We start from the raw sequence: 24007 nt of genomic DNA, 5'->3' as shown, positions 1-24007 counted from the left end.
ATCCATTTTTTTTTTAAAGCAATTGGGGTTAAGTAACTTGCTCAAGGTTACATGGCCAGGTGTTTCTGGGTGGGTGCTAAGTGTCTGAGCCTGGATTCGATCCCAGGTCATCCCGACTCTGGTGCCAGTGCTCTTACTTGCTGTGCTACCTGGCCACCCCTCAACGATCCATTCTCATTATCACTTCTGGTCTTGTACCCTATTTCTTCACCTGGAAAGTGAGAGAAATGACATTGTGGCAGTTATCTTTAATTTCTTTCTGTGGGGGTATTATCTCTTTTGTAGTCTGCAACCTTCTTCAGCTTTGAGGTCAGACTGGCAGCTGATTATTTGGGGGCTCATTATGAAGTAGATGCCACTATACTTGTGTGTATATTTTGTGTATGTTTGGGGGTGTGCAGGGGCACATGCCATATGTGGCTGAGTAAATCTCTGGCTGAGTGGATCTCTGACTGAATTATAGAGTTACGTGTCAATGATTTGGGGATTATCTGCTATTCTGGACAATCTGTCGGAAGGCTTTAAGTTCCCTTCCATTTGTGTAGATAATTGAGATGCCCTTAGCCTCTCACAGATGCTGTGAGAATCAGTGAGTTAGAATCTGCCATCAGTAAATAGAATAGCAGATGCGTTGTCTTATGTTATATCATATTAAAGCCTATCACGCCGCAGAGCACCATATGGCATCATATCATAGCACATCTCATTTTCTTGTATTGTACTGTATCATGTCTATCATGTTGGACTGTGCTGGAAGGATTCCAGTTTTCTGCAAGCGTGGCAGGATGCAAGATACGTGTCCTGCTTGTAGAGCATGAAGATCATAGTCGGAAGGAGTATGGCGGGGTGAGTGAACTCTTTTTCTCTCCCTGAGATTTTAGAAGGAGTGGTAGCCAGGCTATCGCTTTCACATCAATGGGCTTTACAAACATTATCTCATTTAATCCTCACAACACTTTTTAGTTGGGGAAACTGAGTCAAAGAGAGGTTTAAGTGATTTGCCCAGGGTTGTGACAACTAGTAACTTTCTGAAGCTGAATTTGAACTCAGGTCTTCCTGACTCCAGATCAAGAGCCTTATCCACTCAGCCACCTAGCTGCCCCAGTGGAGAATTCATTCAAATGGCTGACAAAATAGTAGCTGAAAAAGTCTTTTCCCTGGTTGGGCTTAAAAAAAATTATTTATTTATTTGTTTGTTTGCTTTTTGAAGGGCAATTGGGGTTAAGTGACTTGCCCGAAGTCACATGCCTAGTAAGTGTGTCAAGTATCTGAGGTCAGATTTGAACTCAGGTCCCCTTGACTCCAGGGCTAGTGCTCTATTCATTGCACTACGTAGCGCCCCACCCCCTGCAATTATTTTTAAGTAATTTTTTTTTTAGACCTTAGGCATGTGAGTTTTAAGGAGAGAGTGGCTGCAGGATAGAATTGCCAGAACAACATATTGGAGGTGAGGTCTTTCTTTGTACCCAACCTGGCCCAGAAATAATCCTGTTGTGATCTAAGGCAGAAAGACATTTATGTACTCATACCTTGGGCACCTTGCCCTCACATATTCTTAAGCTGAGAGCCTAGTGCTAGGGTATATTTTATAACAGACACTGGGTTTGGAGCCCAAGGATCAAGGTTCAAAACCTACCTTTGCTACTTAACTGTGTCCATATCTGTGCAAGTCTTAACTTACTTCTCCCCCAAATTCCTCATTGATAAGATAGAAGGCCATCTCCAGTCTTCAGGATCTATATCTTGCCACTGGACCCAGATGACTCTGAAGGAGAAAGTGAGGCTGGTGATTTTGTACATCCCTCTCTCAGTCAAATCCAATTCTCTTGCATGTTGTGGCATCACCTTCATGATGTCATGGTCCTCTTCAAGAACAAAGGACAAACAGCAGTACTAAAAAGATAAATGGGTGGGACTAGGTGGCCTCTAAAGTCCCTTTCAACTTTAAAGACATGATCCTGTATAATCTGGGTTACTCAACTCCTGAGGGCCTGCGAAAGACAGAGAGAGTTGGCATCATCATTAATTAACTTTTTAAAATAGAACAAATAAAGAGTCTAAAGGTTAGTCTGACCTAGAAAGAATCATAGACAGGCAGGGCAACTTTGAAAACTATAAGCTGAATTTATTAGATATTTTGAAAGAAATGCAAGCTGCACACAACAGATTTGCAATTTCACATGTAATCCTTTTTTCTTTATTCTACTGTGTATATGGAAATGTCTATTTTATTGGTGTTTATTAAATAAACATCTTTTAAAATTAAAGATGGGTTTGAGTCCCTTTGACATTAATAATAATAGTATGCTTCTTTCACATATATATGTTGGCTCTATGTTCCAGAGTATCTGGATGGTCCCAATTTCAAATATCCTGTCCCATTCAGAAATCAGATTTTTTGTGTCCAACCACATGTCTTGATTTGGGGTTCAGAAAATGGGGTGGAAGGCAGCTAAGTGGTGCAGTGGAGAGAGTTTTAGGCCTGGAGTCAGGAAGACTCATCTTCCTTTATACAAATCTGGCCCCAGACACTTACTAGCTGTGTGACCCTGGGCAAGTAACTTAACCTTGTTTGCCCCAGTTCCTCATTTACAAAAATGAGCTGGAGAAGGAAATGGCAAGCTACTCTAATATCTTAGCCAATAAAACCCCAAATGAGGTCCCAAAGAGTTGGACAAGCCTGAAGCAACTGAACAATAGCGACATGTGATGGCCAGATCCATGTAACTAAATGAAGCCAGTCTTATCTCTGTCCTTAAGGTTTAGGAACAGTACAGCTTATTACCAAATGGAACATGTCATCAGCAAGCGCATCTTCTTTATGAGGACTTTGGTGGAATGAAAAGAGCCCTGAATTGAGACTCAGGAGACTTGAAGACCAGCCCTACCTCTGCCTCTAACTTCCTGTGGGACTTGAACATCTCTGACCCTGTTTCCCTATCTGTAAAATGGCAGGGTTAAACTATCTGATCACCAAGGTCCCTCCTGGTTCTCACAGTTTGTGACTGAGTATTGCTTTTTTTTTTTGGAGGGGGGAAGGTAAGGCAATTAGGATTAAGTGCCTTGCCCAAGGTCACACAGCTATTTTTTTGTGTGTGTGTTAAGTGTCTTAGTCAGAATTTGAACTCAGGTCCTCCTGACTGCAGGGTCAGTGCTCTATTCACTGCGTCACTTTGCCGCCCCTGAATATTGCTTCCACGAGGAGAACTGAATTAGGTAATACTTCCCCTTTTAGTTTGGCACAGAATCTGTTAGATTTTTTGCCAGTGGTTCCATGATCTCATCAGTATGGGCAATCCTCTTAGTGTTATATCACAACCTTTCCATGCCTTATCCGCTGTTAATCATGGGATTTAGATCTGGAAGGGACCTTAGAGTACATCTAGTCTAATGCCTTCATTTTTCAGATGAAGAAACTGAGCCAAATTTGCCCTCTCTTGTATCCCAAGAGATTGTGACATGCTCATTATCACACTGGTAGTGTCATGTCATATAATTCCAAACCCAGCACTCTGTCCATGATTTTTCATAAAATCAATTTCTAAAAGAGACTCAAGAAGACTGTTTCACATATTTCACCTAGTTCATCCTGGTTCCCTGATACCCTTGCCAGAAACAATACATTGTGATATTTACTCCCATTGAGTTTTTGATAGTTTTACTAGGGCTGTGCTGGGTAAATGTTTAACAACTGGCTCTCTGGAAAAAATAGACGCACGACACACTTTTAAGTTTAATCTGCATTTGTTAACATTTTCTCCATTACTTTCTGAAGTCTAGAAATCAATAAAACAATAAATCAAGCCCTGACTCGCAGCATTTGCTGATTTCTGAGACTCGCTCTGAAAATTTAACAACCAGATGTCTCAAGTTGTTTTGAGCAGGCTCCAGCAAGCCACTAGTGAACTAGTACAGCACATTGTACCTTGATTATTGCATATTATGCTTTGTATAGTCTTTCTGCTTTAGAGAGCATCTACCCAGTTGCTGGAGGTCTTCTAGGTCATTGAATATTGTATGGGCATCATTGCAGGACTTGGGCTGTTCCTTTATTATTCCTCAATTTTACTACATTATTTGTTTGCTTCCTTTCTTGATCAGACATGTCCTTGATTACAGAATCACTTAAGATCCCATCCAGGATATATGAGGTTGCAAATCCTAACATCCAATATGTTTAATGCTACTTCTTGTACATGTCATCCTTGGTGATATACTGCAGCCTTCTTCAGTGGCCTTATTGCCTATAATTTTGATTCTTCTGACCTGATTTTTAGGCAAAAGATCGGTATTGAAAATATATGCTTCTGTTACAGAGGATAGATGTGCTAATGTGCTTGAGCCCATTTGAATTTCCTCACATAATATGTTGGCCACTGAGGTGGTCAAGTACAAATGTGTTGTTGGCTCCACTAACCGTTGCTGATAGGGAGAGTTTGCTAAGGAAATGGCAGCAAATCTGTTCTATTTCAAGACTATTTGTTAACATCTTTTTAGTTTCCTTTGCTTTTAGAATTATCTGCCTTAGGAGGGTCAAAAGTCAAATCCTTTATAGGTTCATTTTCCACTTTACTTTCTATTATGCTTGTGAAGCAATATTGCTCATGATTTTCATCCTTTTCTTCTTCTATAATTTTTCTAAATTAACTTGTACTATAATTAATTGTACTAAATTAGCTTGTACTGTACTATTGGGGTTAAAAGTCACTCTACATTCTCTGCATAAATCCAATCAGTCTGACACCCCATTAACTCCATCCATATACCTTTCTTTATCACAGCCAGAGTCTAGTTTCTCCTAAGCACACCTCCTTGACCACCAGGGTCAAGAGAATGTATTAACACTACCAAAAATGCTTAGGGAATTGTTGACAATTGGGGGAGTTGTGTATTTTTTTTTTTTTGGTTTTTGGAGGTCAATTGGCGTTAAGTGACTTGCCCAAAGTCACACAGCTAGTAATTGTGTCAAGGGTCTGAGGCCAAATTTGAACTCAGGTACTCCTGACTCCAGGGCCAGCACTCTATTCACTGTGCCACCTAGCCGCCCCATATATATACATACATACATATATACATATACATACATACATATATATATATATGGGTTGGGTTTTTTTTTGGCTTTTTTTGGAGGGCAGTTGGGGTTAAGTAACTTGCCCAAGGTCACATGGCTAGTTTTTGTGTTAAGTGACTGAGACAGGATTTGAACTGAGGTCCTCCTGACTCCAGGGCCGGTGCTCTACTTACTGCACCACCTAGCTGCCCCTGAGTTGTGTACTCTTGGCACACAATTGTTTCCCTTTTGATGATATTTCCAACTCTGACACTACTTGGTAAGAAATTCAATTGTTTACTGATTGAAGTCATTTTGAGGGTTTCTTTTTCTGGCAACTGGGTTTTCTTTGTAGATATTGGACTTCTCTAAAAATAGGAATAAAGTCAATGTCTTTATTTTGTTCCCATTTTTCAAGAGATAATATCTGAATAGGCTGGACTGAGGCTTCTGTGATTGCATGTAGGGTCTTCCATTCATCTCAACGCTTCTTTTTAACTTGGTCTGTATTTACTTTCATTCTGTATTGATTTTGACCCCTGCTCCAACTAGTTGATCTAATAAAACACAGTTGATTTTGAAATAACTTTTACACTGGTGATTCAGTTATAGACAATTTCATTTTTGTGTTATTTGGTGTTCATAACATTTAGTTCCTTTCCAACTCTTTTCTTTTTTTTTAATTAAATTTTATGTTTATTTTTAGTTTATATCATTCGTTTCCACAAGATTTTGAGTTACAAATTTTCTCCCTGTCTTTCCCCTACCCACCACCCCAAAACAGTGATCTTGTAGTATACCCCTCCCCCAATCTGCTCTCTCCTATATCCTCCCCAATCCCCCCTCCGACTTTCCAGTAGGGCAAGATGGATGTCCATCCCCCAGTGCCTGTATATCTTATTTCCCAGTTGCATGTAAAAAAAAATTATATAGATATATATTTTTTTAAAACACTTAATTTTAAAACTTTGAATTACAGATTCTTTCCCTTCCTCCCTCCTCACCCACCCTTACTGGGAAGATAAGCAATTCAATATAGGTTGTACGTGTGTAGCTACTCAAAACATTGTCATAGTGGATATATTGTGAAAGATTGATTATATTTCCCTCCATCCTATCCCACCTCCCATTTGTTTTATTCTCTACTTTGATCCTGTCCCTTTTCAAAAGTGAGTGCTTCCAACTTCCCTCCCCCCTAGCCTGCCCTCCCTTCCACCATCCCCTTTCTCATCCCGTTCCCCCCTACTCTCCTGTAGAGTGAGACACCCTATTTAGTGTGTATGTCATTCCCTCCCTAAGCCAAATTCAATGAGAGTAAGGTTGACCCATTCCCTTTTGCCTTCCTGTTCTTCCCCTTCATTGCAACAGTTTTCCCTTGCCTCTTCTATACGAGATAATTTATCCCATTCTGTCTCTCCCCATCTCCTCTCATTATATTCCTCTCTCACCTCTCAATTTCACCTTTTAAATATCATCCCTTCCTATTAAATTGATCCTGTGCCCTATGTCTATGTATACCTGTACACATATATACACACAGTCACATATGTATTCATACGCACACAAACCCTCCTATATATATGTATGTATACATATATATTTATACATTTATATTCCCTTCACCCATCCTCATACTGAGAAAAGTTTCACAAATTACAATTATCATTTTTCCATACAGGCAGGTAAATAGTTCAACTTTGATAAGTTCCTTATGATTTCTTTTCTCTGTTTACCTTCTCATGCTTCTCTTGCTTCTTGTATCTGAATGTCAAATTTTCTATTCAGCTCTGGTTTTTTCATCAAGAATGCTTGAAAGTCCTCTATTCCACTGAATGACCATATTTTCCCCTGAAACATGATACTCAGTTTTGCTGGGTAGGTGATTCTTGGTTTTAATTCCAGCTCCTTTGACCTTTGGAATATCATATTCCAAGCCCTTTGATCCTTCAATGTAGAAGCTGCCAGGTCCTGTGTTATCCTGATTGTGTTTCCACAATATTAAAATTGTTTCTTCTTGGTTGCTTGTAATATTTTCCCTTGATCTGGGATCTCTGTAACCTGGCTATAATATTCCTTGGAGTTTTCTTTTGGGGATCTTTTTCTTTCTTTTTTTTTTTTTTTAAGCAATTGGGGTTAAGTAACTTGCTCAAGGTTACACAGCCAGTTATTTCTAGGTGTGGTGCTGAGTGTCTGAGCCCGGGATTCGATCTCCAGGTCGTCCCAACACTGGAGCCGGTACTCTTACTTGCTGAGCCACCTGGCTGCCCCTAAGCAATTGGGGTTAAGTAACTTGCTCAAGGTTACACGGCCAGGTGTTTTTGGGTGGGTGCTAAGTGTCTAAGCCCAGGATTTGATCTCCAGGTCTTCTCAACACTGGAGCCGGTGCTCTTACTTGCTGTGCTACCTGGCCGCCCCTGGGGATCTTTTTCAAGAGGTGATCTTTCAACCTCTATTTTGCCCTCTGGTCCTAAAACATCAGGGCAATTTTCCTTGAGAATTTCTTGAAGGATGATTTCTAGGTTCTCTTTTTGATCATGACTTCCAGGTAGTCCAATAATTTTTAAATTATCTCTCCTGGATCTATTTTCCAGGTCAGTGGTTTTTTCCATGAGATATTTCACACTACCTTCTATTTTTTTCATTTGTTTGGATCTGTTTAATAGCATCTTGATTTCTCATAGTCATTAGCTTCCATTTGCTCCAATCTAATTCTGAAGGAATTATTCTCTTCAGTGAGCTTTTGAGATTCTTTTTCCATCAGGCAAATTTGACTTTTTAAGGCATTCTCCTTATTGCCTTTTTGAGCCTCTTTTGTCAGTTGAGTTAGTCTACTTTTTAGGTGTTATTTTCTTTAGTCAGGTTGTTGACTCTTTCATGATTTTCTTGCATCATTCTCATTTCTCTTCCCAATTTTTCCCCCACTCCTCTTATTTGTTTTTCAAAATCCTTCTTAAGATCCTCTATGGCCTGTAACTAGTTGACATTTTTTTCTTGGAAGCTTTTGGTGCAGGAGTTCTGACTTTGCTGTCTTCCTCCTGTTCCCTGCTTTGATCCTTTTTGTCCCCCCCAAAGGTATCTAAAGTCGGATTGCTGTGCTTGCTTTGCTTCCTTTGCTTGCTCATGTTGCCACTTAATTACTTGACTTTTGAGCTTTTTGTCACAGTAGAACTTTGCTTCCAGAGGGGAGAGCTTTGTCCCAAATCATTGGGGTTTTCACAGCTGCTGGAGCTATTAGTTGGATGCCCTCTTTGAAGCCTCCACAGGCTCTGGCAGACCTGGTCACACACCCCAGGACCTCTGCCCATGCAGCGATCCAGATCCAAGCAGGTTAAAGCAAGAGTGATTACCCCTCAGAATGGTCCCTCTTGGTCCCCCTGTAGGCCAGGATCTCTGAAGCAACCACATGGTGGCGGTTGCACAGCTGCTGTGCCTCAGCCACTTCTCCTTCCATAGTGCAGAGGCCGGACCACACTCCTTGACCCCCTATTCCCAAAGTCCACACTGACCTTTTAGTTTGCCTTTGGCACTTGTGGGTTGATAATTCTGGAAACTGCCACAGCTGCTGGTGATCCACTCTCCCAAAGTCCTTGCAGCTGCTGCTGGTCTAGGCCACCCTGGGGCTAAGACCCCAACTCTTTTCTTAAAGAAAATATTCACAATAAATGGGTGCAAGTTTTCTAAGTTGTCTATAAGCCTGTGGCCTCTTTTGTTTTTAGATCCCATAACTATATTTTCCAACAAAATTTTTTGCTATCTTCCCCTGTTGTTCAGTCATTTTTCAGTTGTGTCCAGCTCTCCATGACCCCATTTTGGGGTTTTCTTGGAGTGGTTTGCTATTTCCTTCCTCCAGCTCATTTTACAGGCGAAGAAACAGAAGAAAACAGGGTTAAGTGACTTACCAGGGTCACACAGCTAGTGAGTGTTGAGGCCAGATTTGAACTCAGGAAGATGAGTCTTCCAGATTCCAAGACTAGTACTCTACCCATTGTGCCACCTAGCTGCCCATCTTCCCTTGTACCCACCTTCATATTTGAAGTCACTGAATATCAAGATAGTATTGACTGAATATGGAAGCTCCCAGGTTCTTCATAGAATTTCTTCCCTACCTCATCCTAACAGATGCTGCTGCAAAGACTCCATTTATTTTTGTGGTGATCTGCTTGTTAGCTTCATCATAAGCACTGAAAGGGGAGGTCACCCCAGGATGATGCTTCTTTCTGACCTTGGTGATACAATGAAAACATGAAAATGAGGCCAACTCTTTATACACTCCTCCATGGACAAGCTGTGAACTATCTTCCCATTGTGTCAGCTACCACCCTATTGTTTCTTCTGGTTTCATTTATGGGGAAACCGTCAAGCCAGGTAGTTCTTCCACTGGTCTAAGACTGCACATTAAGAGTAGCAATAGTTAAAATGAATGTTTGTAGATGGTTTGTCAATTATGTGAATTCCAAGTATCTGCTAATTTGCTTTATTTAACTCTGCAGCTGTGGAAGTAGCAAACGTAGACACAGGGGCTACTCTACCAGCTTCAATTGGTGCTGGAAGGTTGGCTCCATGAAAGGCAGCTGCTGTGCCCCCTCAGGATCCTAACAGTAGCCTCAAGTGGTTGGAATCTTGTTTTTCTAGTGCTATAGAAGCCCTCACACCTGCAGCTCTCTATGATAATCAGCTGTTATCATTCGGTCAGGGGGCAGCTAAGTAGCTCAGTGGACAGAGTTCAGATCTTATGATACTTATGAGCTGTGTGACTCTGGGCAAGTCACTTAACCTCAGTTTCCTCACTTGTAAAATGATCTGGAAAAGGAAATTGCAAACTATTCCAGCATCTTTGCCAAGAAAACCCCAAAGGGTTTCAGGAAGAGTTGGACATGACTGAAAAATGACTAAACAACAACATCAATTAGTCAGTTAGACTTAATTAGCTTTTAGAATGAAGAATTTAGATTTACTAAAGTATAGTACCAAGAATAATTGGAACAAAGCAGCCCTCTTAACATCTGTGACACATTATCTTACCAGTAATCCAGGGGAAAGTAGGCTCAAGCCTAGAGAACATGTATAGTAAAGGAGTAATTCATAGATTCTAGATGCCAGAAGTTATTTCATCCCCTGTGGAGAACCTACCCTTAAATATGGTCTAGCTTTTCCAATGGGCTCTTCGTAGAGCCTTCTTAACCAAGTCTAGTCTGCTTTCAACTCCCAATGTGGCTGCTATGGCCAGCTGCTAGTTTTCCAGAGATGCCGCTAGGATGCTGATAAAAGAGTTCAAGTCCTTAGACCCTCCAAAGTTTGCAAATCCTGCTCTGGCCAAAGAACCAGGGAAGAGGCAGAGCCTGGGGCACTTTCTTGCTCTCTAGAGAATTTCTTTCTAGAGACTTAGCTGGGAGGTTCCCCAAATTAAGATTCAAAGTACTTGAATATCTAATTTTCAGACTGTCTTGCTATTTTATAGATGACCCACATGGTAACAGGGGGAAGGGAAGGGAATGAGCATGTGTATAGTACCTGTGATGTGCCAAGCACTGTATTAAGTGATTGACAATTATTATCTCATTTGATCCACATGACAACCCTGGGAGAAAGGTGCTACTATGATTATTACCCCATTTTACAACTGGGGAAACGGAGGTCAAGTGACTTGCCTTGGTCTTCCTGGCTCTGGGTTCTATCCACTGTCCCACCAATTGCCTTCAAGTTTTTTGGCCAAGTTTTTTCAACCAATCTGAATACATTTTCTGTGCAATATCATTCTGTTTTGGAATGGAATGGCCTTAGAGAACTTTTCACACTTATCTCATGTCTGGTTGATTGAGATGTTTTCTCAGCTAAGTTAAGGTATTTGGTTATAGCATCTTTTAAAATTATTTTTAGTAGAGTCAGGTAATTTGATTGATTTACTCAATCAAACCCAACACTTACAGCTTTTTTATATAGTGGCATGGTACCACGCTGTCTTTTAAAAGCCAGACTGCTAAGAAAACAGTTTTCCTGTTCCTCATGGAAGTTAGGTGGCACAGTGAAAGATCTGAGTTCAAATCTAGCCTTAGATACTTACTAGCTATGTGACCCTGGGCAAGTCACTTAACCTCTACCTGCCTCAGTTTCCTCATCTGTTGGCACAAAGCCAACTATTTATGTCTGTGACATATGCTATACCAGTACATATAGAGTCCAGGGGAGAGTAGGAGGTAAGGAATTTCCATGCATTTACTTGCTTAATCTGAATTTAGCCACATATTTGTCTTCTCTGTGTGGCACACTTTGACTGGGGTACTGCTTTTATGTTTTCGAGTACCCCTTAAGGCAGCAAGTGAATCAGAGGATAGAAGAGCATTGAACCTGGAGTCAGGAAGACCTGCATGCAAATCTGACCTCAGACACTTACTAGCTGTGTGACCCTGGGCAAGTCACTTAACCTCTATCTGCCTCAGTTTCCTCATCTGTAGAAGGAGGATGATAATTATAGCACTTACCTCCTAGGATTATTGCGAAGATCAAATGAGATAATATTTGTCAAGTGCTAGTACAGTACATGGGACATAGTAGGCAGTATGTAAATGCTGGCTATTAGCAAATACAGCTCAGTACAGGAGGTGAGAAAGGAGGAAAAGAAAACCCCAGTGATGCAGCAGTCATCCCCTTCTTGTCTTCCTGGTGCTTCAGAACATCAGCAGAATTTACCCAACCCAAAGTGAGGGATAAAGCCCAAGTCAGAGGGGCAACCACTGGCGGGGCCACTCTATGGAGTGGAGCGTGGGCATCTTACCTGGGTCTAGTCCTTTCTTTCTCTCACTCCTGATCTGCCCAGCAGGAACATTGCCCCCGGGAGGAAGCTGAATGAGGCTTTCCCAAGAGGATAAGCACCAGGGGGTGAGGGGAGCAGGGTGCCACAATACCTGAGGTGTCAGTCGACTTGGACACATAATTTCCCTCACTGCTATTATTCTTCCCTACACAAAAATGTCCCAAAGTAACAGGTGTCTGTGGTCAATTTAAATACAGCAGCAATAGCACCATGAAGTCCTACATTCTTCCCAATGGCTCTGGAAGCAGCCCCACCTACTCCCTTTGGCTTCTGCAGCTCTACTGGGTTGCCCCCGTTACCATGTGAACACATTGGGGCTCCAAAGGGACCAGCCCAGGCCTGTTGGAAGGGAATGAGGCCCACGGGGTGAGAAAGGACATGGAGCACAGGGTTAATTATGATTTGCCTTGGTGCACTCTCTTCATTTGTCCCAAAAGATCTCTTGAGTCTAAAACAAATTCTTTTTGTGGCTACTGCGCAAAGATAGGTGCTGAAAAATGTTGTTGACTGACTAATCACTGCTTTTGCCTTAAGCTGGTTTTCCATGCCTCCACCCAAAAACGATTACACAACACAAATAAAGGTGTGACTAACAAGTTTTTTCTTCTTCTAAAAAATTATGTAGACACACAGGGGAAAAAAAAATCTATGCATACATATATGGATATGGGTGTGTGTGTGTGTGTGTGTGTGTGTGTGTGTGTGTGTGTGTATCCAGAACACTTCCAACCTTCTTGGAATTGTGACAGGCGTGCTACAGCATGCTTGTTTGGTTTCATTCATTGTACCCTTCATAGGAATGCAATGGCCTATGTTTATTCTTAAAACTAGAACGAAATAGAAGATTTGTCTTGAGATGTTTGAGAAGAATTTATGCAGCCCCCTTTGAGATCATTGGAGATGAGCAACAAATGTGGGCAATCCCTTACCTAAAGTTGAGCACGCATAACTTTGTATATATAGGTTTTGTCTAAAATCACACACACACACACACACACAAATTTATAGAGGATCTGGAAATACAAATCCATACAAGATTCAAATTCCACAGAGGTTAAACTATTGCTCATAAATAGATGTGGGCTTTTAAAACTGACATGCCAGCTGCAGAGTGATAAAACTGTCATTCCTCCCTGGTTTTTCTTGGGGACTTTTCCATTCCCTGTTCACCTCGTCCTCTCCCTACCCCCATCTTGTCCTTCTGAGCCATCCACTCAGAAAATCCATCTTTCTCTAATCTGAAAATGCCCTGAGTTCTAATCCGTGGATCTGGAAAGAAGCAATTATCCTTAAGGTTCTTGCCCCATTCCCATATTCCGAATCTATGCAAGTTAACACCTAGGGTTGCCAGCCAAAGATAAGTCATAACAGAAAGAACACTATCTTTAGAGTCCTTTATTACTTATGTGACCTTGGGCAAGTCATAACCTCTCTGAGCATCATTTTCATTTCTTCTCATGTGTGAAATGAGGGGGTTATTCTTGAAAGCCTCAAAAGTATCTTCCAACTTTAACTTTATGTCTCAATGGATAGCTAGGTAAAGTCCCAAATTAGGGACAAATAGGGCAGCTAAGCACCAGGCCTGGAATCAGGAAGCCCTGAGTTCAAATTTGGCTTCAGACACTTACTAGCTGTGTGACCCTAGGCAAGTCACTTAACCCTGTTTGCTTTAGTTTTCTCAACCATAAAATTAGCCATGGAAGGAAATAGTAAAACACTTCAGTATCTTTGCCAAGAAAACCCCAAATGGGGTCACAAAGAGTAGAACATGACTGAAATGACTGAATAATAACAAGGAAAAGGAGAGTCATAGACACCTGAAGTGGAAATGTAGCCCTTGCCCAGGAAGCCCCACCAAGGTGCCCATGTAAGGGAGGTGGAAGGAACAACTTGTGTGGCAAAAACATTTCTTCAACACAGTAGGATCATAGGATCAGAGACTTAGCATTTAGAGGCCACCACAGCCAGCGCTTTCATTTTACAGATGGGGAAACAGAGGCTGAGAGATTTGTCAACTTGTCCAGGGTCATACACCTGCTTTGTGAGGTGTGATTGGTACCTTGGTCTTCTTGATTTCATCTAATTACCTATCCACTACAGCAGGTGGGGGGAGTGGGAGGCATCCCCTTCTAGATATTTCTTTCCTTGTCTTACTCCAAACCCATTACTTGTTCTTTGGGCAACAGTAGCTACACCTCTGGTTAGAGTATAATTCCCCTACCTTGATTCTAGTCAAGAAATTAGGGGTGATGTTGGCTCTAATGTTACAATGAGATACTTGTGGTTTATGAGCAGATTTTTATGAGTGTTTATGAGCAAGACCCATGAATTGTGTTTTAAAGATGTTTCCTTCATAAACACTGACTCTCTCTATCTTACTTGTTATGAAATTCACTCCCCCTTTATGCTGAATGTTTTTGTTCCTTCCTGGGAAACTTTCCACCTGTTGAAAACACTCAAATATTTCTTATTAAAGGATTTTCTAAATATTTTGGTTCTTACCTTTTGAGGTTTTCACTGCATTTAAGACTCATTTCTTTGCATTTACCCAGTTTCTTTCCTGGGGAATTTTAGCAGCCATAGCAGCATCAGGAGCAAAATGAAAAAAAAAATCACAATGGAATAATGACCATAATCAACTGCTTATTTCTTTGAACAGAGGGCAGCAAAGAATAGCTCTAATAAGAAATCATTCTCAGGAATAAAAAAAATGGGGAGGCATTTATTCTTTTTACTATCTTAAGAGTTCCTCATCATCAGGTGGGCTCCTGGAGGAGGGGGAATTTTTTCCTTAATAGTATTTCCCCCTCAGTTACATGTAAAGGTAGTTTTTGACATTTATTTTTATAAAATTTTGACTTCCAATTTTTTTCCCTCTCCTCCCCTCCTTTCTTTTCCCCTTCCCTCCCTCCTCCCCAAGACAGCAAGCAATATGATATAGGTTATACATGTACAATCATGTTGAACATATTTTCATGTTGAGAAAGAAGAATCAGAACAAAAGGGAAAAACCATGAGAAAGAAAAAACAAAAAAGAGAGAAAATCATATAGTTTGATCTGCAGGGAATATTTTTTTTAAGTCACAGTAGTTCTCAAAGAATCAACCACTAAATCATAGAGGGGATGTGATCAGGTCCAGTGAAAGGAGTGCCCATACCTGGTGAAATCATTGAGGTAGAGAAGGAAGTTGCCGTACTGGAGTATAACCTACCTCTAATAGCTGAACAAGTGATCTTCTGATGGTGAGCTAGAGTAGGAGGGATAAAAAGGTAACATCAGAAGACAGCCATCCCTATCATTGTTCTCTGATGGCTGAACTTCTATTAGGAAACATATTGGTTTAGCACCATTCTTTTAGTCAGTCAACATGCATTTATGTGCCAGGTATGTGATAAGAGATGGGAATATGAATTTAAGCAGAAAGACAGTGCCTGCCCTCAAGGAGGCTGCATTCTAACAGGGGACAACAGGATGTGAAGGGAAGCTGAAGTGGGGGGGGGGGGGTGGAACTAAGGTAGGAGCTAGTGGGGGCAGGGCTTGGTAGAAGGGCTTTCAGCTGGGTTCCCTTTGTCTTCCTGACCACCAGGCTGTATCTGCAGTCTTCTCACTGAGGGGAGTCACAGACCACATTTTTGGTCTTTGCCTCTTTGCTGTCAGATTGTCATTTGTCATTTCATCCCTGAATCACCAGCCCCACTTGCCACTGCTGATTTGCTGCTTCTAAGCTGTGACTCTTACCTGCTCCCAAGGCCAGCTATGATTTTAGAAACCAGATAAGCAAACCTGTTAGGGTGGTATGTGTGAAATGTATGAAATGAATGAATAAAACAAACAAAATGCAAAACCCCTTAGATTTATATAGAGAATATAGAGAAATTGGTCCTGGATGAACCCCCAACCTAGGATGGAATCACTAGAAGCAAGAGATAGATAACAAGGTGTTAAATTAAAATTGTGTCTGTGAAGCCACTTGGTGGCTCAGTGGATACGGAGCCAGGTCTGGAGTCAGGAAGACTCATCTTCATGAGTTCAAATCTGGCCTCAGATACTTACTAGGTGTATGAGCCTGGCAAGTCACTTAATGGTTTGTATCAGTTTCTTCATCTGTAAAATCAACTGGGCAAGGAAATGGCAAACCACTCCAGTATCTTTGGCAGGAAAACCCCAAATGGGGTCATGAGGAGTTGGACATGAGTGAAAAATGACTGGAAAACAACAACAAAGATTATGTCTACACCCTTAATCCCTTGAGGAAGTGTGTGTGTGTGGGGAACTTTCTTGGTTGAATTAGAAAGGGAACCCGGCTATGGGCTGGGCAAAAGATTGATTATACCTGGGTGACCCTTAAAGACAGAGAACTTGAAGTGTTCTAGTAGAAGAACAGCTTTGGGAGGGGAAGCTTTGAGCTTGTAAGTGTATGTGTAGGGGTAGTTTGAAATGGAATTTTTCTCTTTCTCCTTCTCCTTCCCCACCTGCTGTGATACTTTACATGAGCTGCTTAACCAGTAGGACACACCTCAAGTTGCAGGTGGTAGGCTGAGGTATACTTGAGACAAATCCAGCAGGAAGCTGAGACACACTCTCCTTGAAGACAGACAGAGGAGCAAAATTTTGCATAGGAAGCAACTTTAAGGGTGAGACCACTGATGGGAGAGAAGAGAGTCAACTATGTATTCCAGTGAACTAGCCCCGGCAGTTGAGAGTGGAGGTGCAGAAAGAAACAGATCCAGGGAGCTGTAGCAGCAAGTACCCCTGCATACCCAGGGTGGCTGCCAACACAGGTTCCTAGATCTGCTTTTCTAAAGGAAAGCAACTCAAAATAGGTTAACAATCTTACTTTAATCAATCATATGTCATTTACCTAGTTCAGGGGAAAAAGGTCAGCACCCCGAACTTCAGAGAATACAAACAAAATACAAACAAGTTACAAGCAGACAGAGAAACATTAGCAGACAGGCTTCCAGCTGTCTGACCTTTACATTCATACCTAGTCAGTTACCAGAGAGGGAAGCACCAACATCTGGGTTTTCAAAGCTGGGGGGCTCAACGGCTGCCCAGAGTCTCATCTGGTCAAGTCACACAACTCTTCTCAAAGTGAGCCCCAAAGCAAAACCTCACATCAGGGTATATATAGCCTTCTCCTAGATCAGAGAATGTCACAACCCTCTTGTCCCACTGCCCAATAACATAGCATCAAGGTGTGGGCATTCCTGAAAAACAAGCCTCCTGCCACAGGCTCCAGGTGACCACATTCAGTATATTTTCAAATCTAGGAAGGTTCTCAGAGTCACTTAAGCCTATCAAAGGGCCTAAGGGCAGGGAAGATCTTAGATTCCCATTCCCATAACAGGAGCCTGGCAGAGTAACCTGGCCAGCAGAGACGTTGCTAGGGGTAGATGGGAGAGGGGTATGATGGCAGCGGTGGAGGAAGCAGCATGAAGAAGAAGAAAAGGAGATTGGGTTGCTACAGTACAAGAAATGTTGGTCAATTCATTTCCCTTGTGTGCGCCTCACTGGAATTATACTCTAATTTTGTGCTCATTCTTCCCATGAGTACTGTGTATTTGGGAGAGAGTGTAACCAGTTTTAAGGGAGGGATTTTTTTTGTGGCTATGTTCTTATTATACCATCTTGGTAAATGTCATTGCTTTAAGACATTATGTCTGGTGGTTGATTGTTAAGAGGAAACTTAGGGGTGGGGGCTCATTAACTGTAGTTTTAGAAGTGTAGACTCACAGGGTGTACGATATCTTAAGAATAACAGCCCCTCTCAGGGACCTAACTGGTGTTTACGAGCACTAGTTGGGTGGAGTATTCCCAAGGCAGACACTGTTTATAGCTTGGTTGACAAATTGCTTTATTTCATGTAAACCTCAGAGGGGCCCCTGTGAGCCTATAGAGGAAACCTATGAGTATTTTCTTCTGTTTCATATATGATGCTTAGAGAGGTTCAGTGACTTGCTCAAGATGGAAGAGCTAGGACTAGAACCCAAGTTTTCAGATCCTTAATTCGATGAATAAAGTATATGTTATTTGATAATATTAACAGTTGACATTTAAATAGTACTTTAAGTTCTGAAGAACATTTTATGTATATTATATAATTTGAACCTTAGAACAGCCCCATGAAGTAGGCATTTATAGATTTTATTATTCCCATTGTACAGTTGAAGAAACTGAGGATCAGAAAGATTAAGTGGTTTACCTGTGGTCATATGGATATTAAGTTTTGGAGGCAGATTTGAACCAAGGGTTTCCTGGCACCAAGCCCATGACTCTATTTACTATATAATGTTGCTTCTGAAAGACTTTATGACAGCTATTCTGACTATTTTGAGGTCCCCTTTTGCTTATTTCCTGGTTCAGTCATTTTTCAGATAGATAAGTTTGACATGGTCGACTTTGGTATATGAGATGTATTAATGAAAGTAGAGTATGTTATGTGTATACATTTTTACAAAAAAATTAAAGTGATCCTTTTACTGAAATCAGTGAATGTCTTGGAAATGCAGATTGGTTTCCACGTGGACTTTAGACTGCATTGGTCTCTAATGAGTATCTTCTGAACCTTGAGAAGAAGCCTTGAGGAACATTTTTCAATGAGTAATCAGAATGCAAGGTGGCATGACTGAGGTGTGGACTCTGAATCCCTTTGCTGTATATTTCCGTGAGCAGAACTAGCCCCAAGTGAGGAATGTGGCAGCCCAGCACACAGCTTCCCCTCCTTCAAAGATCCCCGGCTACTCCAACCTTGACTGGACTCAGAGGGTATCATAAAACAAAATTCTCCATTGATCATCAGGCTTGTTGTGGGGGAGAGTCTGCTGACAACATAGAAATGAACATGCTCTGGGATACTCCTCTTCCCACCCCCAATCACAGTAATCCAAGTATCTCTGTCTCAACTTGCAATGGTCTTCCCTCTTTTCTGATTCCATCAGAAGACCCTACAGCTCTGGTAGCAAGGGTCCTCACTCTCTTTATTTCTCCCCATTCTTTTTCAGTGGCTTTCTTTTTGGAGTGACTTAGCCTGTGAAATACTCTTATCCACAGCCACACACAGACAACCTTGGGGATTTATGCCTTCAATAAAAACACTGGACCTCTCTATAGCTGTACTGAAGGACTCATCATGGTATCACAGATTTTTAGCTGGAAGGCACCTGAGACATCATCTCGTCCACCCCTTTAATTATATCCTCCTCCTCCTGGGGAAACTAAGGCCCAGGGAAATTAAGTGACATACTCAAGATCACACAGATGGTAAGTAGAAGAATTTGTATTCAAGTATTTGAAATTTGAGAGTATCTCTAGTGCTTAGTACAGTGCTGGAAACATAGTAGGCACTTAGTAAATGTTTACTGATTGATTGATTGAGGGTGCACTGACTCCAATTCTGTCATCTTTTCACTTTACCATTGGACCTCTCTGAACAGTAAATATTATTCAAAGTTTGCATTTTTAAAAAAGCTGGATTTGCTATTTAAATGGTATCAGGAATGATCAAGGAGGAAACTCCCTCTACTAGTGTAGATTGGTACCTTCTCTGAAACTTGTAGCTTTAAACAGTTCTCTGGGGGCCACTGGGAAGTTAAATGACTTGCCTGGGGGAACCCAGGTCTTCCTGACTAGAGAGCTATGCCTTATTGTCTAAGTCTGTATATGCAAACATTAAAACATGCAGGTCAGATTAAAACAACTCTGAGCTACCACATCATACCTATCAGATTGACTAACATGACAAAACAGGAAAATGATAAAAGTTGGAGAAAATGTGGGGAAATTGGAACACTAATGCATTATTAGTAGAGTTGTGAGCTGATCTAACCATTCTGGAGAGCAATTTGGAACTATGCCCAAAGGATTATAAAACTGTGCATACCCTTTGATCCAGCAATACCACTACTGGGTCTGCATCCCCAAGAGATCATACAAAAGGGAAAAGGACCCACATGTACAAAACTATTTTTAGCAGCTCTTTTTGTGGTGGCAAAGAATTGGAAATTGAGGGGATGCCCATCAACTGGGAAATGACTGAATAAGTTGTGGTATATAACCGTGATGGAATACTTTTGTTCCATAAGAAATAGTGAGTACGTGGATTTCTGGAAAACCTGGAAAGACTTGAATGAACTGATGCTGAGTGAAATGAGCAGAATCAGGAGAACATTGTACACACTAATAGCAACATTGGGTAAGGACCAACTCTGTTAGACTTAGCCCTTCTGAGCAACGCAATGATCTAAGACAATTTTTTCCAAAAGACTCATGATGGAAAATGCTATCCATATCCAGAGAAAGAACTGTGGAGTCTGAATGAGATCAAAGCACACCATTTTCTTTTTTTGTTGTTGCTTTTTGTTTTTTTCTTTTTCCCGTTTCCCCCTTTTGTTCTAATTCTTCTTTCACGACATGACGGAAGTGGAAATGTGTTGAATACGATCCTACATATATAGCCTGTATAAAATTGTATGCCACCTGGAGGAGGGAGGAGGGAAAACTTAGAACTCAAAATCTTATAAAAGTTAATGCTGAAAACTAAAAAGAAATAAATAACTTATTTTTTAATAACATGAAAGTGTGCTTTATCTTCCTCAATTAAATCACACTCAAAGGAATCCTAAGATGAATCCTTCTGGAAGGCGAGGCATCTTGCACATAGTGAATCATGATTTCCTTTGTATCATTTTCATAAGTTTAGCTTTTTGTGTATTAGGTTAACTTGAAACAAAGCAAGCTCATATAAGATGATCCTTTCAAGGTTGCATATTTACCCAAAGCTAGGGAATAAAAAGTTCCCCGCAAAATATGAAGAAACAAACAATTATTTCCTCTCACTTCTGCAAGGCAGGAGCCTGGGCTCAGCAGAAGGCATCTTCTGCACAATACACTGCTGCACAAATCACTCCTTTTTCTTCGCATTTCTTTGTATCTGGGCACACAGGTTGCATATAGTGCTTGATTCAATTCACTTTAATGAGTATTAATGAGATGCCTCCTATGTATCAGGAATTTTACTAGGTCCTGGGGGCACAAGGACTGTGAATATAGCCCTGCCCTCAGAGAGTTTTCATTGCACTAGGGGAAAAAACAAACAAACATGCACACGAATAAGCCCATACAAACTGTATATGAAGTAAACACAAAATAATTTGGGGGGCTGGGGTGGGGAAGATAAAAAAAATAAAAAACTGGATTTGCTATTTAAATGGTATTAGGAATGCTCAAGGAGGAAACTCCCTCTACTAGTGTAGATTGGTACCTTCTCTGAAACTTCTAGGAAATTTCTATAGGCAGTGACATTTGAGTTGGACCTCGCAGGAAGCTAGACATTCCCAAAGGTGAAAAGTCTACCTGCAGGACAGCTTGTGCAAGGGAACTGAGTCACAAAATAAGCATTTAGAGTGTTATGGATTAGACCAATCAGGGATAGCACTTCTGACTCCCATAGAGTTCAGTCATTTTCAATCATTACCCTATCTGTCACCATCAAAAACCATCTGTTGTGCCAGCATGTTGGGGATTCTGCCAGCTACTGTACAGGAAAGAGTTAAGCAGAGGATTTCATCTCCCAGAGTTTACCACGCCAGATAGACCCCACTGATCGTTAACTAAATACAGGCCACTGAAGGACATTAAATGTGATAAAGATGTGCCCCACCATGTTTGTGATTTCTGAATGGAGCCACTGTTCATCTTTTCTCTCTTATTTTGAGTCAAAGATATACAGTTATCCCTTCCACATTACAGAGGTTAGGGGCACAGTGCCCTTGCAATCCAGAAAATTCAGGTGAAATTTTTTGTTCCTCCCTTTGTACAGAGAAGAAATCTGAATTATTATGGTATTAAAAGATAAAATATGTTGATATAACACAATTATACACACACATATATGTATGTATAATTTCTGAATTCCTAAACTTTTTTTTGTGCCATCTGCTGGCCATCATGTATTGTCTGCAGCTTCTACAAAACTCCCCCCAAATTCTCATTTAATTTCTTATGCTGACGTGTGATATATGGAAACCTTGATGGGTAAAGTCACAGTGTGGAAGGGATAACTGTACTTAGGTGGGAATGTTTCTCCTGCAGAGATCCAAACTCTCCCTAAGTATCAAACTACAGAAGACATGCTGACTACATACAAGAACTGCAAGTACAGATTGACAGAAAAATGTAAATAAACATCAGTAATAACATAATTACTATTACATACTCTCCAGGGAGATTAGTACTTAAAACATGAAGATATGATACAGTTTGCAGAATTGCTAAATAGGTATTTCCCACTTTACCCCAGGTCTGAACTGTACAGACTATTCCCTCCAGGTCTTTGGCAAGTCAGACCAGGGCTTGAATGCATCTATCTTACTGTTCATGCTAATTTTGTCCTCAAAAAAGTCCTGTAATGGATGTAAGGGACACTTGTCTAGTTCATCCAAGACCCGACACTCCCGAAGTGGCCTCCAAGACTGACCGTGTTCACTTTAGGACTGCTATTTTGTCACCTATGCTTAGAGAAAGAAACACAGTGGAAAAGGCTAGGAGGGATCCTAAAACCTGCCAGCCTCAATTTCTCTAAACTAACTGGGCTCCTGGTCTAGTTGCCCCATGGGACCAATCATTATGCTGGTAGTATAGAGAAGGACACTCCTCCCCTCATGGGAAGTCTCAGGTTACTTGATGTCTGTCACCTGGAGAGAGAGAGAGAGAGAGAGAGAGAGAGAGAGAGAGAGAGAGAGAGCAGAATTATTCCTTTTATAAAGTTCAGAGTAGGCTCATACTCCTGGTTTAGGAGGCAATTGAATCTGATAAATTGTTGATGCCACAATCTCTTTCCCTCAATAGCTCTTGCGGGGTGGAAGAACAAGGGACAACTCAGGGTTTGCGGTGTCGTTCCAAACTGAAAAGCCCTTTCTTTGTTGAGTCACCCATTTCCCCAGAAATGAGCATGAAACTTGTATTTATCCTTATGTATGCTCCATGGGGATTCAACCCCCCAATACCTAGGGGAAAACCACAGAGTGAGGTTCCATAGGAAACAGCTCAGTGACCACATTTTAAAATGTTATGTTGGTAAAATCTATGGGAGACAAACACCAGGTGTCCAAATGGATGAAAAAATGCTTCTCTTCAAGATTACAAGTAGCTGATATCTCCTTCTTTGGGTAGAAAGATATTTGACCAAACTAATTTACCACTCTCTTGTACAAGTTACCTCATTCATAAAATAAGGGGAATGAACGATATGGTTTCTTGGGGGCATCTTCTGCCTGCAAGTCTTGTGATTCTATGCAGTCTTCTGAAAGTAGAAGGTAGCATGGTGATTATATATATATATATATATAATATATATTATATATTATTATATATATATTATATAATATATTATTATATATATATCCTATTGTGATTATAAGAATAGTGGTAGATCTATAGACCATGTGGAAAGCAGGGTACATACCCATCCTTTCAAGTACCCTTCTCTTTCATTTTCTCCCATCTAACACCAAGGTGTTATGTACTGGGCATCAGCTAGCCTTCACTCTGTCCCAAACTTTTTACCCTTGAAAGTAAAGTTCAATTTACGCACGGTCACTTGGGTTGTCATTCAACTGGAAACAGTCTCTAATAAAATTAATTTTTACTACGAGGGCTCTACGAGTGCTGTCCTCATCAATCAGAAGATAAACCTCACTTTTGGGGATATTTTACCCTTTTAGTTTCTCTATTGCATTTGTTTCCTGGGATGTGTCACCTGTGACCTCACGGACACTGGCTACTCTGAGGAGTTGCATTTTCTTTTTCTGCCCTTACATTTTTTCGGCTGAAACTCTGCTTTTTTGTCTGTCCCAAGTGTCCATGAGGTGATTTCTAGAACTGTTTCTATAGTTGATGCTTTCTTGTATTAGTCATTTTTTTTCTTGCAGGTATAGAGCATGGCAAAAATGAATAAATGAGTGTCTGAGTTTTCTGTGTTCAATACTTTCTTCTTTTACATAACCTTCGTGTATAATGGGGACAATGGAATCTTGTTTCTTTTTAAAACTGGCTAGAGCACCAACTAGTCTTTAAATGGCTTGGAATTGTCTTTCTTAGTGTTTCTGAATTGGCAGAGAGTGTGATCCGTGTTTAACACCTG

General features: G+C 40.9%; 2 long non-coding RNA genes across 2 annotated transcripts in view; both read right to left on the bottom strand.

The window, feature by feature from the left end:
• Positions 1-24007, bottom strand: part of LOC138170373 (uncharacterized) — a 464687-nt gene that overhangs the window by 414810 nt on the left and 25870 nt on the right. The gene's annotated exons all lie outside the window — the stretch shown is intronic.
• Positions 720-12284, bottom strand: LOC138170030 (uncharacterized). Its single transcript, XR_011170514.1, has 3 exons — positions 11826-12284; positions 8560-8692; positions 720-1991 (listed from the first exon to the last, which is right to left on the bottom strand). It is a non-coding gene; the product is annotated as an uncharacterized lncRNA (long non-coding RNA).

Source organism: Petaurus breviceps, unplaced genomic scaffold (assembly GCF_028583685.1).
Source record: "Petaurus breviceps papuanus isolate PSGF00001 unplaced genomic scaffold, PetGlider_PUasm1.0 38, whole genome shotgun sequence".
Taxonomy (NCBI): Eukaryota; Metazoa; Chordata; class Mammalia; order Diprotodontia; family Petauridae; genus Petaurus; species Petaurus breviceps.
Note: the sequence above shows the minus strand (reverse complement) of the source record. Positions and strands in the feature narration are given on the sequence as shown.